Raw genomic sequence first — 16,890 nt, 5'->3', positions numbered from 1 at the left:
TTTTAATGCCCTGCAACCTCCACCACTCTTCCAAGGGCAATTAAAACTGACTTGTTAAGCTACTGTGACCTCCATGTCTCTTCCACAGGGCTTTGATATTGTCTTTTCTTTCCACTGGAACTTCCAACACTCTTCCAAGGAGCATTGACATTGTCTTTTTAATCCACTTCGACCTCCACCACTCTTCCAAGGGGCATTAAAACAGTCTTGTTAATCTACTGTGACCTCCACGTCTCTTCCAAGGAGCATTAAAACCGTCAATTTAAACCACTCTCAACTCCACAGCTCTTGCAAGGGTCATTGATATTGTCTTTTTATTACATTGTAACCTCCACCACTCTTCCAAGGGGCATTGATATTGTCTTTTTATTCCACTGCGACCTCCACCTCTCTTCCAAGGGGCATTAAAACCATCTTGTTAAGCTACTGTGACCTCCAAGTCTCTTCCACGAGGCATTAATATTGGCTTTTTATTCCACTGTGACCTCCACATCTCTTCCATGTGGAATTGATATTGTCTTTTTATTCCACTGCGACCTCCACCACTCTTCTAAGGGTTATTGATATTGTCTATTTAATTCACTGCGACCTCCACCACTCTTCCAGGGGGCATTAAAACAGTTTTGATAAGCTACTGTGACCTCCACGTCTCTTCCAAGGGGCATTAAAACCATCTGGTTAAACCACTCTGAACTCCACAGTTCTTCCAAGAGGCATTGATATTGTATTTTTATTCGACTGTAACCTCCTCCACTCTTCCAAGGGGCATTAAAACTGTCTTGTTAAGCTACTGTTACCTCCACGTCTCTTCCAAGGGGCATTAAAACCGTCAATTTAAACCACTCTGAACTCCACAGCTCTTGCAAGAGGCATTGATATTGTCTTTTTATTCCACTGTAACCTCCACCACTCTTCCAATGGGCATTGATTTTGCCTTTTTAATCCACTGCGACCTCCATCACTCTTTCAAGGAGCATTAAAACCGTCTTGTTTAGCTCCTGTGACCTCCACGTCTATTCCACGGTGCCTTAAAACCTTCTGGTTAAACCACTGTGAACTCCACAGCTCTTCCAAGGGGCATTGATATTGACTTTTTATTCCACTGTAACCTCCACCTCTTTTCCAAGGGGCATTGATATTGTCTTTTTATTTTACTGCGACCTCCACCACTCTCCAAGGGGCATTATTATTGTCTTTTTATTCCACTGCGACCTCCTCCACTCTTAAAAGGGTCATTGATATTGTCTTTTTATTCCACTGTAACCTCCACCAGTCTTCCAAGAGGCATTGATATTGTCTTTTTATTCCACTGAGACTTCAACCACTCTTCCACAAGGCATTGATATTGTCTTTGTATTCCAATGTGACCTGCACGTCTCTTCCTAGGGGAATTAAAACCGTCAATTTAAACCACTCTGAACTCTACAGCTCTTCCATGGAGCATTGGTAATGTCTTTTTATTCCACTCTAACCTCCATCACTCTTCCAAGGGGGCATTGACATTGTCTTTTTATTCCACTGTAACCTCCACCACTCTTCCAAGGGGCATTAAAACGGTCTTGTTAAGCTACTGTGACGTCGAAGTCTCTTCCAAGGGGCATTAAAACCATCTGGTTAAACCACTGTGAACTCCACAGCTCTTCCAAGGGGCATTGATATTGTCTTTTTAGTCCGCTGCGCACTCCACCCCTCTACAAGGGGCATTAAAACCATCTTGTTAAGCTACTGTGACCTCCACGTGTCTTCGAAGGGGTATTGATATTGTCTTTTTATTCCACTGTAACCTCCACCAATCTTCCAAGGGGCATTGATATTGTTTTTTAACTCCACTGCGACCTCCACCACTCTACCAGGGGGCAATAAAACCGTCCTGATAAGTTACTGTGAAGACCACGTCTCTTCCAAGAGGCGTTAAAACCGTCTGGTTATTACACTCTGAACTCCACAGCTCTTCTAAGGGGCATTATTATTGTCTTTTTATTCCTCTGCGACCTTCACCAGTCCTCCAAGGGGCAATAAAACCATCTTGTTAAGCTACTGTGACCTCCACGTCTCTTCCACGGGGCATTGGAATTGTTTTTTAATTCCACTGTAACATCCACCACTCGTCCAAGGGGCATTGATATTGTCTTTTTATTCCACTGCAACCTACACTACTATTCCAAGGGGCATTGATATTGTCTTTTCAATCCACTGTGACCTCCACCACTCTTCCAAGGGGCATTAAAACAGTCTTGCTAAACTACTGTGACCTCAACGTCTCCTCCACGGGCCATTGATATTGTCTTTTTATTCCACTGAAACCTCCACCACTCATCCAAGGGGCATTGATATTGTCTTTTTATTCCAATGTAGCCTCCACCACTCTTCCAAGGGGCATTGATATTGTCTTTTTATTCCACTGTAATGTCCACCACTCTTCAAAGGGGCACTGATATTGTCTTTTTATTCCACTGCGACCTCCACCACTCTTCGAAGGGGCATTGATAATGTCTTTTTATTCCACTGCGACCTCCACCACTCTTCCATGGGACATTAAAACCATCTTGTTAAGCTTCTGTGACCTCCATGTCTCTTCCACATGGCATTGATATTGTCTTTTTATTCCACTGTAACCTCCATCACTCTTCCAAGGGGCATTGATATTGTCTTTTTATTCAACTGAGACTTCCACCACTCCTTCAAAGAGCATTGACATTGTCTTTTTAATCCACTTCGACCTCCACCACTCTTCAAAGGGATATTAAAACAGTCTTGTTAATCTACTGTGAACTCCACGTCTCTTCCAAGGGGCATTAAAACCGTCTATTTAAACCACTCTCATCTCCGCAGCTCTTGCAAAGTGCATTGATATTGTCTTTTTATTCCACTGTAACCTCCAGCACTCTTCCAAGGGGCATTGATATTGTCTTTTTATTCCACTGCGACTTCCACCTCTCTTCCAAGGGGCATTAAAACCGTCTTGTAAAGCTACTGTGACATCCACGTCTCTTTCACAGGGCATTGATATTGTCTTTTTATTCCACTGTAACCTTCACCACTCTTAGAAGGGGCATTGATATTGTCGTTTTATTCCACTGCGACCTCCACAACTCTTCCAAGGCGCATTGATATTGTCTTTTTTTTCCACTACGATCTCCAACACTTTTCCAAGGGGCATTAAAACCGTTTTGTTAAGCTACTGTGACCTCCACGTCACTTCCAAGGGACATTAAAACCGTCTGGTTTAACTTCTCTGAACTCCACAGCTCATCCAAGGGGCATTGATATTGTCTTTTTCTTCCACTGTAACCTCCACCACTCTTCCAAGGGGCATTGATACTATCTTTTTATTCCACTGTGACCTCCACCACTCTACCAAGGGGCATTTATATTGTTTTTTTAATCAACTGCGACCTCCACCACTATTCAAAGGGGCATTAAAACCGTGGTGTTAAGCTACTTTGACCACCACGTCAATACCATGGGGCTTTGATATTGTCTTTTTATTCCACTGCGACCTCCACCGCTCTACCAAGGGGCATTGATATTGTCTTTTTAATCCACTGCGACATCTACCACTCTTTCAAGGGGCATTAAAACCGGCTAGTTAAGCTATTGTGACCTCCACGTCTCTTCCAAGGGGCATTAAAACCGCCTATTTAAACCACTCTGAACTCCACAGCTCTTCCAAGGGGCATTGATATTGTCTTTTTTTTCCACTGTAACCTTCACCACTCTTCCAAGTGGCATTGATATTGTCTTTTAAATACACTGCGACCACCACCACTCTTCCAAGGGGCATTGATATTGTCTTTTTAATCCACTGTGACCTCCACGTCTCTTCTAAGGGGCATTAAAACTGTCAATTTAAACAATTCCGAACTCTACAGCTCTTCGAAGGAGCATTGGTATTGTCTTTTTATTCCACTCTAACTTCCACCACTCTTCCAAGGGGCATTGACATTGTCTTTTTTTTCCACTGCGACCTCCACCACTCTTCCAAGCGGCATTAAGACCATCTTGTTAAGCTACAGTGATCTCCACAACTCTTCCACTGGGCATTGATATTGTCTTTTATTCCACTGTAACCTCCACCACTCTTCCAAGGGGCATTGATATTGTCTTTTTATTCCACTGCGACCTCCACCACTCTTCCAAAGGGCATTGATATTGCCTTTTTAATCCTCTGCGACCTCCACCACTCTTCCAAGGGCATTATAACAGTTTTGTTAAGCTACTGTGACCTCCACGTCTCTTCCAAGGGGCATTAAAACCGTCTGGTTAAACCACTCTGAACTCCACAGCTCTTCCAAGGGGCATTGATATTGCCTTTTTTTTCCACTGTAACCTCCAAAACTCTTCCAAGGGGCATTGATTTTGTCTTTTTATTCCACTGCGATCTTAACCACTCTTATAATGGGCATTGATATTGTCTTTTTAATCCACTGCGACCTCCACCACTCTTCCAAGGGGTATTAAAACCGTCTTGTTAAGCTACTGTCACGTCCTTGTCTATTCCACGGGGCACTGATGTTGTCTTTTTAATCCACTCTAACCTCCACCACTCTTCCAAGGGGCATTGATATTGTCTTTTTATTCCACTGCAACTTCAACCTCTCTTCTAAGGGGCATTGATATTGTCTTTTTAATCCACTGCGACCTCCAACACTCTTCCAAGCAGCACTAAAACAGTCTTGTTAAGCTACTGTGACCTCCACGTCATTTCCAAGGGGCATTAAAACCTTCTGTTTAAACCACTCTGAACTCCACAGCTGTTCCGAGGGGCATTGATATTGTCTTTTTATTCCACTGTCACCTCCACCACACTTCCAAGGGGCAGTGATATTATCATTTTATTCCATTGCGACCTCCACTACTCTTCCAAGGGGCATTGATATTGTCTTTTTATTCCACTGTAACCTCCACCACTCTTCCAAGTGGCATTGATTTTGTCTTTTTATTCCACTGCGACCTCCACCACTCTTCCAAGGGGCAATGATATTGTCTTTTTAATCCACTGCGACCTCCACCACTCTTCCAAGGTGCATTAAAACGGTCTTGTTAAGCTACTGTGACGTCGAAGTCTCTTCCAAGGGGCATTAAAACCTTCTGTTTAAACCACTCTGAACTCCATATCTCTTCCAAGGGGCATTTGTATTGTCTTGTAATTTCACTCATACCTCCACCACTCTTCCAAGGGACATTGACATTGTCCTTTTATTCCACTGCGACCTCCACCACTCTTCCAAGGGGCATTAATATTGTCTGTTTATTCCACTGCGCACTCCACCCCTCTCCAAGGGGCATTAAAATCATCTTGTTAAGCTACTGTGACCTCCACGTGTCTTCGAAGGGGCATTGATATTGTCTTTTTATTCCACTGCAACCTCCACCAATCTTCCAAGGGGCATTGATATAGTTTTTAACTCCACTGCGACCTCCACCACTCTACCAGGGGGCAATAAAACCGTCTTGATAACTTAGTGTGACCACCACGTCTCTTCCAAGAGGCGTTAAAACCGTCTGGTTATTCCACTCTGAACTCCACAGCTCTTCTAAGAGGCATTATTATTGTCTTTTTATTCCACTGTAACCTCCACCACTCTTCCAAGGGGCATTGATATTGTCTTTTTATTCCACTGCAACCTACATTACTATTCCAAGGGGCATTGATATTGTCTTTTTAATCCACTGTGACCTCCAGCACTCTTCCAAGGGGCATTAAAACCGTCTTGCTAACCTACTGTGACCTCAACGTCTCTTCCACGGGCCATTGAAATTGTCTTTTTATTCCACTGAAACCTCCACCACTCATCCAAGGGGCATTGATATTGTCTTTTTATGCCAATTTAGCCTCCACCACTCTTCCAAGGGTCATTGATATTGTCTTTTTATTCCACTGCTTTCTCCACCACTCTTCGAAGGGGCATTGATATTGTCTTTTTATTCCACTGCGACCTCCACCACTCTTCCATGGGACATTAAAACCATCTTGTAAAGCTACTGTGACCTCCATGTCTCTTCTATAGGGTATTGATATTATCTTTTTATTGCACTGTAACCTCCAACTCTCTTCCAAGGGGCATTGATATTGTCTTTTTATTCAACTGAGACTTCCACCACTCCTTCAAGGAGCATTGACATTGTCTTTTTAATCCACCACTCTTCGACCTCCACCACTCTTCCAAGGGGCATTAAAACAGTCTTGTTAATCTACTGTGAACTCCACATCTCTTCCAAGGGGCATTAAAACCGTCAATTTAAACCACTCTCATCTCCGCAGCTCTTGCAAAGTGCATTGATATTGTCTTTTTATTCCACTGTAACCTTCACCACTCTTAGTAGGGGCATTGATATTGTCTTTTTATTCCACTGCGACCTCCACCACTCTTCCAAGGGGCATTGATATTGTCTTTTTTTTCCTCTGCGACCTCCTCCACTCTTCCAAGAGGCATTGATATTGTCTTTTTAATCCACTACGATCTCCAACACTTTTCCAAGGGGCATTAAAACCGTTTTGTTAAGCTACTGTGACCTCCACGTCACTTCCAAGGGGCTTTAAAACCATCTGGTTTATCTTCTCTGAACTCCACAGCTCTTCCAAGGGGCATTGATATTGTCTTTTTATTCCACTGTCACCTCCAACACACTTCCAAGGGGCAGTGATATTATCATTTTATTCCAATGCGACCTCCACGACTCTTCCAAGGGGCATTGATATTGTCTTTTTAATCAACTGCGACCTCCACCACTCTTCCAAGGGGCATTAAAACTTTGGTCTTAAGCTACTTTGAACACCACGTCAATTCCATGGGGCATTGATATTGTCTTTTTATTCCCCTGCGACCTCCACCACTCTACCAAGCGGCATTGATATTGTATTTTTAATCCACTGCGACCTCCTCCACTCTTCCAAGGGGCATTAAAACCGTCTAGTTAAGCTATTGTGACCTCCACGTCTCTTACAAGGGGCATTAAAACCATCAAGTTAAACCACTCTGAACTCCACAGCTCTTCCAAGGGGCATTGATATTGTCTTTTTATTCCACTGTGACCTCCACCACTCTTTAAAGTGGCATTGATATTGTCTTTTTAATCAACTGCGACCTCCACCTCTCTTCCAAGGGGCATTAAAACCGTGTTATTAAGCTACTGTGACCTCCACGTCCCTTCCACGGGGCATTGATATAGTCTTTTTATTCCACTGCGACCTCCACCACTCTTCCAAGGGGCATTGATATTGTCTTTTTAATCCACTGTTACCTCCACGTCTCTTCCAAGGGGCATTAAAACCGTCAATTTAAACCACTCTGAACTCTACAGCTCTTGCAAGGAGCATTGGTATTGTCTTTTTATTCCACTCTAACTTCCACCACTCTTCCAAGGGGCATTTACATTGTCTTTTTATTCCACTCCGACCTCCACCACTCTTCCAAGCGGCATTAAGACCATCTTGTTAAGCTACAGTGACCTCCACAACTCTTCCACGGGGCATTGATATTGTCTTTTTATTCCAATGAAACCTCCACCACTCTTTCAAGGGGCATTGATATTGTCTTTTTATTCCACTGCGACCTCCACCACTCTTCCAAAGGGCATTGATATTGTCTTTTTAATCCACTGCGACCTCCACCACTCTTCCAAGGTCATTAAAACAGTCTTTTTAAGCTTCTGTGACCTCCACGTCTCTTCCAAGGGGCATTAAAACAGTCTGGCTAAAAAACTCTGTACTCCACAGCTCTTCCAAGGGGCATTGATTTTGTCTTTTTATTCCACTGCGACCTTAACCACTCTTCCAATGGGCATTGATATTGTCTTTTTAATTCACTGCGACCTTAACCACTTTCCACTGGGCATTGATATTGTCTTTTTATTCCACTGTAACCTCCACCACTCTTCCAAGGGGCATTGATATTGTCTTTTAATTCTACTGTAACATCCACCACTCGTCCAAGGGGCATTGATATTGTCTTTTTATTCCACTGCGACCTACACCACTCTTCCAAGGGGCATTGATATTGTCTTTTTAATCCTCTGTGACCTCCACCACTCTTCCAAGGGGCATTAAAACCGTCTTGCTAAACTACTGTGACCTCAAAGTCTCTTCCACGGGCCATTGATATTGTCTTTTTATTCCACTGAAACCTCCACTACTCATCCAAGGGGCATTGATATTGTCTTTTTATTCCAATGTAACCTCCACCACTCTTCCAAGGGGCATTGATGTTGTCTTTGTATCCCACTGTAACCTCCAACAATCTTCCAAGGGGCATTGATCTTGTCTTTTTATTCCACTGCGTCCTCCACTACTCGTACACGGGTCATTGATATTGTCTTTTTATTCCACTGTAGCCTCCACCATTCTTCCAAGGGGCATTGATATTGTCTTTTTAATCCACTGCGACCTCCACCACTCTTCCAAAGGGCATTAAAGCCATCTGGTTAAACCACTCTGAACTCCACAGCTCTTCCAAAGGGCATTGATATTCTCTTTTTATTCCACTGCGACCTCCACCACTCTTGCAAGGGGCATTAAAACCAACTTGTTAAGCTACTGTGACCTCCACATCTCTTCCACGGATCATTGATATTGTTTTTTTAATCCACTGTAACCTCCACCACTCTTTCAATGGGCATCGATATTGTCTTTTTATTCCATTTCGACCTCCACCATTGTTCCAAGGGGCATTGATATTGTCTTTTTAATCCACTGCGACCTCCACCACTCTTCCAAGGGGCATTAAAACCATCTTTTTAAGCTATTGTGACCACCATATCTCTTCCACGGGGCATTGATATTCTCTTTTTATGCCACTGTAACCTCCAACACACTTCCAATGGGCATGGATATTGTCTTTTTATTTAACTGCGACCTCCACAACTCTTCCAAGGGGCATTGATATTGTCTTTTTAATCCTCTGCGACCTACACCACTCTTCCAAGGGGCATTAAAACCATTTTGTTAAGGTAGTGTGACCTCCTGGTCTCTTCCTAAGGGCATTAAAACCGTCAATTTAAACCACTCTGAACTCCACAGCTCTTGCAAGGGGCATTGATATTGTCTTTTTATTCCACTGTAAGCTCCAGCACTTTTCCAAGGGGCATTGATATTGTCTTTTTATTCCACTGCGACTTCCACCTCTCTTCCAAGGCGCATTAAAATTGTCTTGTTAAGCTAGTGTGACCTCCACGTCTTTATCAGTGGGTATTGATATTGTCTTTTTAATCCACTGCGACCTCCACCACTCTTCCAAAGGGCATAAAAACCATCTGGTTAAACCACTCTGAACTCCACAGCTCTTCCAAAGGGCATTGATATTGTCTTTTTATTCCACTGCGACCTCCACCACTCTTGCAAGGGGCATTAAAACCAACTTGTTAAGCTACTGTGACCTCCACATCTCTTCCACGGATCATTGATATTGTTTTTTTAATCCACTGTAACCTCCACCACTCTTTCAATGGGCATCGATATTGTCTTTTTATTCCATTTCGACCTCCACCATTGTTCCAAGGGTCATTGATATTGTCTTTTTAATCCACTGTGTCCTCCACCACTCTTCCAAGGGGCATTAAAACTATCTTTTTAAGCTATTGTGACTACCATATCTCTTCCACGGGGCATTGATATTCTCTTTTTATTCCACTGTAACCTCCAACACTCTTCCAAGGGGCATGGATATTGTCTTTTTATTCAACTGCGACCTCCACAACTCTTCCAAGGGGCATTGATATTGTCTTTTTAATGCACTGAAACCTCCACCACTCTTCCAAAGAGCATTAAAACCAACTTATTAAGCCACTGTGACCTCCACGTCTCTTCCAAGGAGCATGAAAACTTTATGGTTAAACCAAAGTGAACTCCACATCTCTTCCAATTGGCATTGATATTGTCTTTTTATTCCACTGTACCCTCCACCACTCTTCCAAAGGGCATTGAAATGGTCTTTTTATTCCACTGCGACCTCCACCACTCTTCCAAGGGGCATTGATATTGTCTTTTTATTCCACTGCGACCTCCACTACTCGTCCAAGGGTCATTGATATTGTCTTTTTATTCCACTGTAGCCTCCACCACTCTTCCAAGGGGCATTGATATAATCTTTTTAATCCACTGCGACCTCCACCACTCTTCCAAGGGGCATTAAAACCATCTGGTTAAACCACTCTGAACTCCACAGCTCTTCCAAAGGGCATTGATATTGTCTTTCTATTCCACTGCGACCTCCACCACTCTTCCAAGGGGCATTAAAACCAACTTGTTAATCTACTGTAACCTCCACATCTCTTACACGGGGCATTGATATTGTCTTTTTATTCCACTGTAACCTCCACCACTCTTTCAATGGGCATTGATATTGTCTTTTTATTCCACTGTGACCTCCACCATTATTCCAAGGGACATTGATATTGTCTTTTTAGTCCACTGCGACCTTCACCAGTCTTCCAAGGGGCATTAAAACCGTCTTTTTAAGATATTGTGACCTCAACATCTCTTCCACGGGGCATTGATATTGTCTTTTTATTCCACTGTAACCTCCAGCACTCTTCCATGGTGCATTGATATTGTCTTTTTATTCCACTGCGACCTCCACCACTCTTCCAAGGGGCATTGATATTGTCTTTTTAATCCTATGTGACCTCCACCACTCTTCCAAGGGGCATTAAAACCATTTTGTTAAGGTAGTGTGACCTCCAAGTCTCTTCCTAAGGGCATTAAAACTGTCAATTTAAACGAATCTGAACTTCAAAGCTCTTGCAAGGGGCATTGATATTGTCTTTTTATTCCACTGTAAGCTCCAGCACTTTTCCAAGGGGCATTGATATTGTCTTTTTATTCCACTGCGACTTCCACCTCTCTTCCAAGGCGCATTAAATCCGTCTTGTTAAGCTACTGTGACCTCCACGTCTTGTTCACGGGGTATTGATATAGTCTTTTTATTCCACTGTAACCTCCAACACTCTTCCAAGGGGCATTGATATTGTCTTTTTATTCCACTGCGACCTCCACCACTCTTCTAAGGGGCATTAAAACCATTTTGTTAAGGTACTGTGACCTCCAGGTCTCTTCCCAAGGGCATTAAAACCGTCAATTTAAACGACTCTGTACTCCACAGCTCTTGCAAGGGGCATTGATATTGTCTTTTTTTTCCACTGTAGCCTCCACCACTCTTCCAAGGGGCATTGATATTGTCTTTTTAATCCACTGAGACCTCCACCACCCTTCCAAGGGGCATTAAAACCGTCTTGTTAAGATATTGTGATCTCCACATCTCTTCCACGGGGCATTGATATTGTCTTTTTATTTAACTGTATCCTCCACCACTATTCCAAGGGGCATTGAAATTGTTTTTTTATTCCACTGTAAACTCCACTACTCTTCCAAGGGGCATTGATATTGTCATTTTATTCCACTGTAACCTCCACCACTCTTTCAAGGGGCATTGATATTGTCTTCTTATTCCACTGCAACCTCCACCACACTTTTAAGGGGCATTGATATTGTCTTTTTAATCCACTGCAACCTCCACCACTCTTCCAAGGGTTAATAAAACCGTCTTGTTAAGCTACTGTGACCTCCAAGTCTTTTCCATGGGGCATTGATATTGTCTTTTTATTCCACTGCGACCTCCACCACTCTTACAAGGGTCATTAAAACAGTCTTGTTAAGCCACTGTGACCTCCACGTCTCTTCCAAGGGGAATTAAAACCGTCTGGTTAAACCACTCTGAACTCCACAGCTCTTCCAAAGGGCATTGATATTGTCTTTTTATTCCACTGTGACAGCCACCACTCTTCCAAGGGGCATTAATATTGTCTTTTTAACACATTGTGACCTCCACCACTCTTCTAAGGGGCATTAAAACCGTCTTGTTAAGCTATTGTGACCTCCACATCTCTTCCACGGGGCATTGAAATTGTCTTTTTATTCCACTGTAACCTCCACCACTAGTCCAAGGGTCACTGATATTGTCTTTTTTATTCCACTACGACTTCCACCTCTCTTCCACGGGGCATTTAAACCGTCTTGTTAAGCTACTGTGGCCTCCACGTCTCTTTCACTTGGCATTGATATTGTCATTTTTTTCCACTGTTACCTCCACCACTCTTCCAAGGGGCATTGATATTGTCTTTTTATTTCACTGGTACCTCCACCACTTTTCCAAGGGGCATAGATATTGTCTTTTTATTCCACTGCGACCTCCACCACTGTTCCAAGGGACATTAAAACTGTCTTGTTAAGCTACAGTGACCTCCAATTCTTTTCCACGGGGCATTGATATTGTCTTTTTATTCCACACCGACCTCCACCACTCTTCCAAGGGGCATTGATATTGTCTTTTTAATCCACTGTGACCTCCACCACTCCTCCAAGGGGCATTAAAACCGTCTTGTTAAGCTATTGTAACCTCCACATCTCTTCCACGGGGCATTGATATTGTCTTTTTATTCCACACCGACCTCCACACTCTTCCAAGGGGCATTGGTATTGTCTTTTTAATCCACTGTGACCTCCACCACTCTTCCAAGGGGCATAAAAACCATCTTGTTAAGCTATTGTGACCTCCATATCTCTTCCACGGGGCAGTAATATTGTCTTTTTATTCCACTGTAACCTCCACCACTCTTCCACGGGGCATTGATATTGTCTTTTTATTCCACTGCGACCTCCACCACTCTTCCAAGTGGCATTAATACTGTCTTTTTAATTCACTGCGACCTACATCACACTACCAAGGGGCATTAAAACCATCTTATTAGGCTACTGTGAACTCCACGTCTCTTCCAAGGGCCAATAAAATCGTCTGGTTAAACCTCTTTGAAATCCACAGTTCTTCCAAGTGGCATTGATATTGTCTTTTTATTCCAATGTAACCTGCACCACTCTTCCAAGGGGCACTGATGTTGTCTTTTTATTCCACTGAGACCTCCACCACTTTTCCAAGGGGCATTGATATTGTGTTTTTAATCCTCTGCGACCTCCACCACTCTACCAAAGGGCATCGAAACCGTCTTGTTAAGCTACTTTGACCTCCACGTCTCTTCCTAGGGGCATTAAAACCGTCAATTTAAACCACTTCGAACTCCACAGCTCTTGCAAGGGGCATTGATATTGTCGTTTTATTCCACTGTAACCTCCAGCACTAGTCCAAGGGGCATTGATATTTTCTTTTTATTCCACTACGACTTCCACCGCTCTTCCAAGGGGTATTTAAACCGTCTTGTTAATCTACTGTGACCTCCACGTCTCTTTCAAGGGGCATTAATATTGTCTTTCATTTCAACTGTAACCTCCACCACTCTTCCAACGGGCATTGATATTGTCTATTTATTCCACTGCGAACTCCACCACTGTTCCAAGAGACATTAAAACTGTCTTGTTAAGCTACAGTGACATCCAATTCTCTTCCTCGGGCATTGATATTGTCTTTTTATTCCACTGCAACCTCCACCACCCTACCAAGGGGCATTGATATTGTCTTTTTAATCCACTGTGACCTCCACCACTTTTCCAAGGGGCATTAAAAGCGTCTTGTAAAGCTACTGTGACCTCCACGTCTCTTCAATGGGTATTAAAACCATCTGGTTTAACCTCTCTGAACTCCACAGCTCTTCCAAGGGGCATTGATATTGTCTTTTATTCCACTGCGACCTCCACCACTCTTCCAAGGGGCATTAAAACTGTCTTGTTAAGTTACTGTGATCTCCACATCTCTTCCACGGGGCATTGATATTGTCTTTTTATTCCACTGTAACCTACACCACTCTTCCAAGGGGCATTGATTTTGTCTTTTTATTTCACTGCGACCTCCACCACTCTTCCACGGGGCATTGATTTTGTCTTTTTAATCCATTGCGACCTCCATTACTCTTCCAAGGGGCATTAAAACTGTCTTGTTAAGCTAATGTGACCTCCTCATCTCTTCCAAGGGGCATTGAATCCTTCTGATTAAACCATTCTGAACTCCACAGATCTTCCAAGGGGCATTGATATTATCTTTTTATTCCACTGAGACCTCCACCACTCTTCCAAGGAGCATTGATATTGTATTTTTATTCCATTGCGTCTTCCACCACTCTCCCAAGGGGCATTAAAACTGTCTTGTTAAGCTGCTGTAGCCTCCATGTATATTCCACAGGGCATTGATATTGTCTTTTTATTCCAATGTAACCTCCACCACTCTTCTAAGGGGCATTGATATTGTCGTTTTAAACCACTGCGACCTCCACCACTCTTCCAAGGGGCATTAAAACAGTCTTGATAAGCTACTGTGACCTCTACGTCTCTTCCAAGGGGCAATAAAACCGTCTGGTTAAACCATTCTGTACTCCACAGTTCTTCCAAGGAGCATTGATATTGTCTTTTTATTCGACTGTATCTTCCACCACTCTACCAAGGGGCATTGATATTGACTTTTTATTTAACTGCGACCGAGACCACTCTTCCAAGGGGCATTGATATTGTCTTTTTAATCCACTGCGACCTCCACCACTCTTCCAAGTGGCATTAAAACCATCTTGTTTAGCTACTGAGACCTCCACGTCCCTTCCACGGGTCATTGATATTGTATTTTAATTCCACTGCGACCTCCACAACTCTTCCAAAGGGCATTGATATTGTCTTTTTAATCCACTGCGACCTCCACCACTTTTCCAAGGGGCATTAAAACCGTCTTGTTAAGCTACTGTGACCTCCACGTCTCTTCCAAGGGGCAATAAAACCGTCTGGTTAAAACACGCTGAACTCCGCAGCTCTTCCAAGGGGCGTTGGTATTGTCTTTTTATTCCACTGTAACCTCCACCACTTTTCCAAGGGGCAATGACATTGTCTTTTTATTCCACTGTGAACTCCACAATTCTTCCAAGGGGCATTAAAACTGTCTTGTTAACCTGCAGTGACCCCCACATCTCTTCCACTGGGCATTGATATTGTCTTTTTATTCCAGTGTAACCTCCACCTCTCTACCAAGGGGCATTGATATTGTATTTTTATTCCACTACGACCTCCACCACTCTTCAAAGGGGCATTGATATTGTCTTTTTAATCCTCTGCGAACTCCACCACTTTTCCAAGGGGCATTAAATCCGTCTTGTTAAACCACTGTGACCTTCACATCTCTTCCACGGTGCATTGATATTGCCTTTTTATTCCACTGTAGCTTCCACCACTCTCCCAAGGGGCATTGATTTGTCTTTTATTCCACTGCGACCTCCACCACTCTTCCAAGGAGCATTGATATTGTATTCTTAATCTACTGCGACCATCACCACTCTTCCATGGGGCATTAAAACCGTCTTGTTAAGGAACGGTGACCTCCATGTCTCTTCCAAGAGACATTAAAACCGTCTGGTTAAACCACGCTGAACTCCACAACTCTACCAAGAAGCATTGATATTTTCTTTTTATTCCACTGCGACCTAGACCACTCTTTCAAAGGGCATTGATATTGTCTTTTTATTCCACTGTAACCTCCACCACTCTTCCAAGGGGCATTGATATTGTCTTTTTAATCCACTGCGACCTTGGCCATTCTTCCAAGGGGCATTAAAACCATCTGGTTAAACCACTGTGAACTCCACAGCTCTTCCAAAGGGCATTGATATTGTATTTTCATTCCATTGTAACCTGCACCTCTCTTCCAAGTAGCATTGATATTGTCATTTTATTCCACTGCGATCTCCACCACTGTTCCAAGGGGCATTAAAATCATCTTGTTAAGCTACTGTGACCTTCAAGTCTCTTCCAAGGGGCATTAAAACCGTCTGGTTAAAACACTCTGAGCTCCGCAGCTCTTCCAAGGAGCATTGATATTGTCTTTTTATTCCACTGTAACCTCCACCACTCTTCCAATGGGCATTCATACTGTATTTTTATTCCACTGCGACCTCCACCACTTTTCCAAGGGGCATTTAAACCGTCTTGTTAAGCTACTGTGACCTCCAAGGCTCTTCCACGGGGCATTGATATTGTCTTTTTATTCCACTGCGACCGCCACCTCTTTTCCAAAGGGCATTGATATTGTCTTTTTAATCCACTGCGATCTCCACGTCTCTTCCAAGGGGCATTAAAACCGTCTGGTTGAACCACTCTAAACAACACAGCTCTTCCAAGGTGCATTGATATTGTCTTTTTATACCACTGTAATCTTCACCACTCTTCAAAGGGGCATTGATATTGTCTTTTTATTCCACTGCGACCTCCACCACTCTTCCAAAGGGCATTAATATTGTCTTTTTAATGCACTTCGACCTCCATCACTCTTCTAAGGGGCATTAAAACCGTCTTGTAAAGCTAATGTGACCTCAATGTCTCTTCAAAGGGGCATTAAAACCGTCTGTTTAAACTACTCTGAGCTAGACAGCTCTTCCAAGGAGCATTGATATAGTCTTTTTATTCCTCTGTAACCTCCACCACTCTTCCAAGAGGCATTGATATTTTCTTTTTATTCCACTGTAACCTTCACCACTCTTCCAAAGGGCATTGATATTGTCTTTTTATACACTGTTACCTCCACCACTCTTCCAAGGTGCATTGATATTGTCTTTTTATTCCACTGCGACCTCCACCACTCTTCCTAGCGGCATTGATATTGTCTTTTTAATCCACTGCGACCTCCACAACTCTTCCAAGGGCATTACAACCATCATTTTAAGCTGCTATGACCTCCACGTCTCTTCCAAGGGGCAATAAAACAGTCTGGGTAAACCACTCTGAGCTACACAGCTCTTCCAAGGAGCATAGATATAGTCTTTTTATTCCTCTGTAACCTCCACCACTCTTCCAACGGGCATTGATATTGTCTTTTTATTCCAGTGCGACCTACACCACTTTTCCAAAGGGCATTGATATTGTCTTTTTAATCCACTGCGACCTCGACGTCTCTACCACGGGGCAATGATATTGTC

This window comes from Phyllobates terribilis, unplaced genomic scaffold (assembly GCF_046119375.1).
Source record: "Phyllobates terribilis strain yellow unplaced genomic scaffold, ASM4611937v1 Scaffold_114__1_contigs__length_5359813, whole genome shotgun sequence".
Taxonomy (NCBI): Eukaryota; Metazoa; Chordata; class Amphibia; order Anura; family Dendrobatidae; genus Phyllobates; species Phyllobates terribilis.
The sequence above is the reverse complement of the archived record's forward strand: the minus strand, read 5'-3'. Positions refer to the sequence as shown.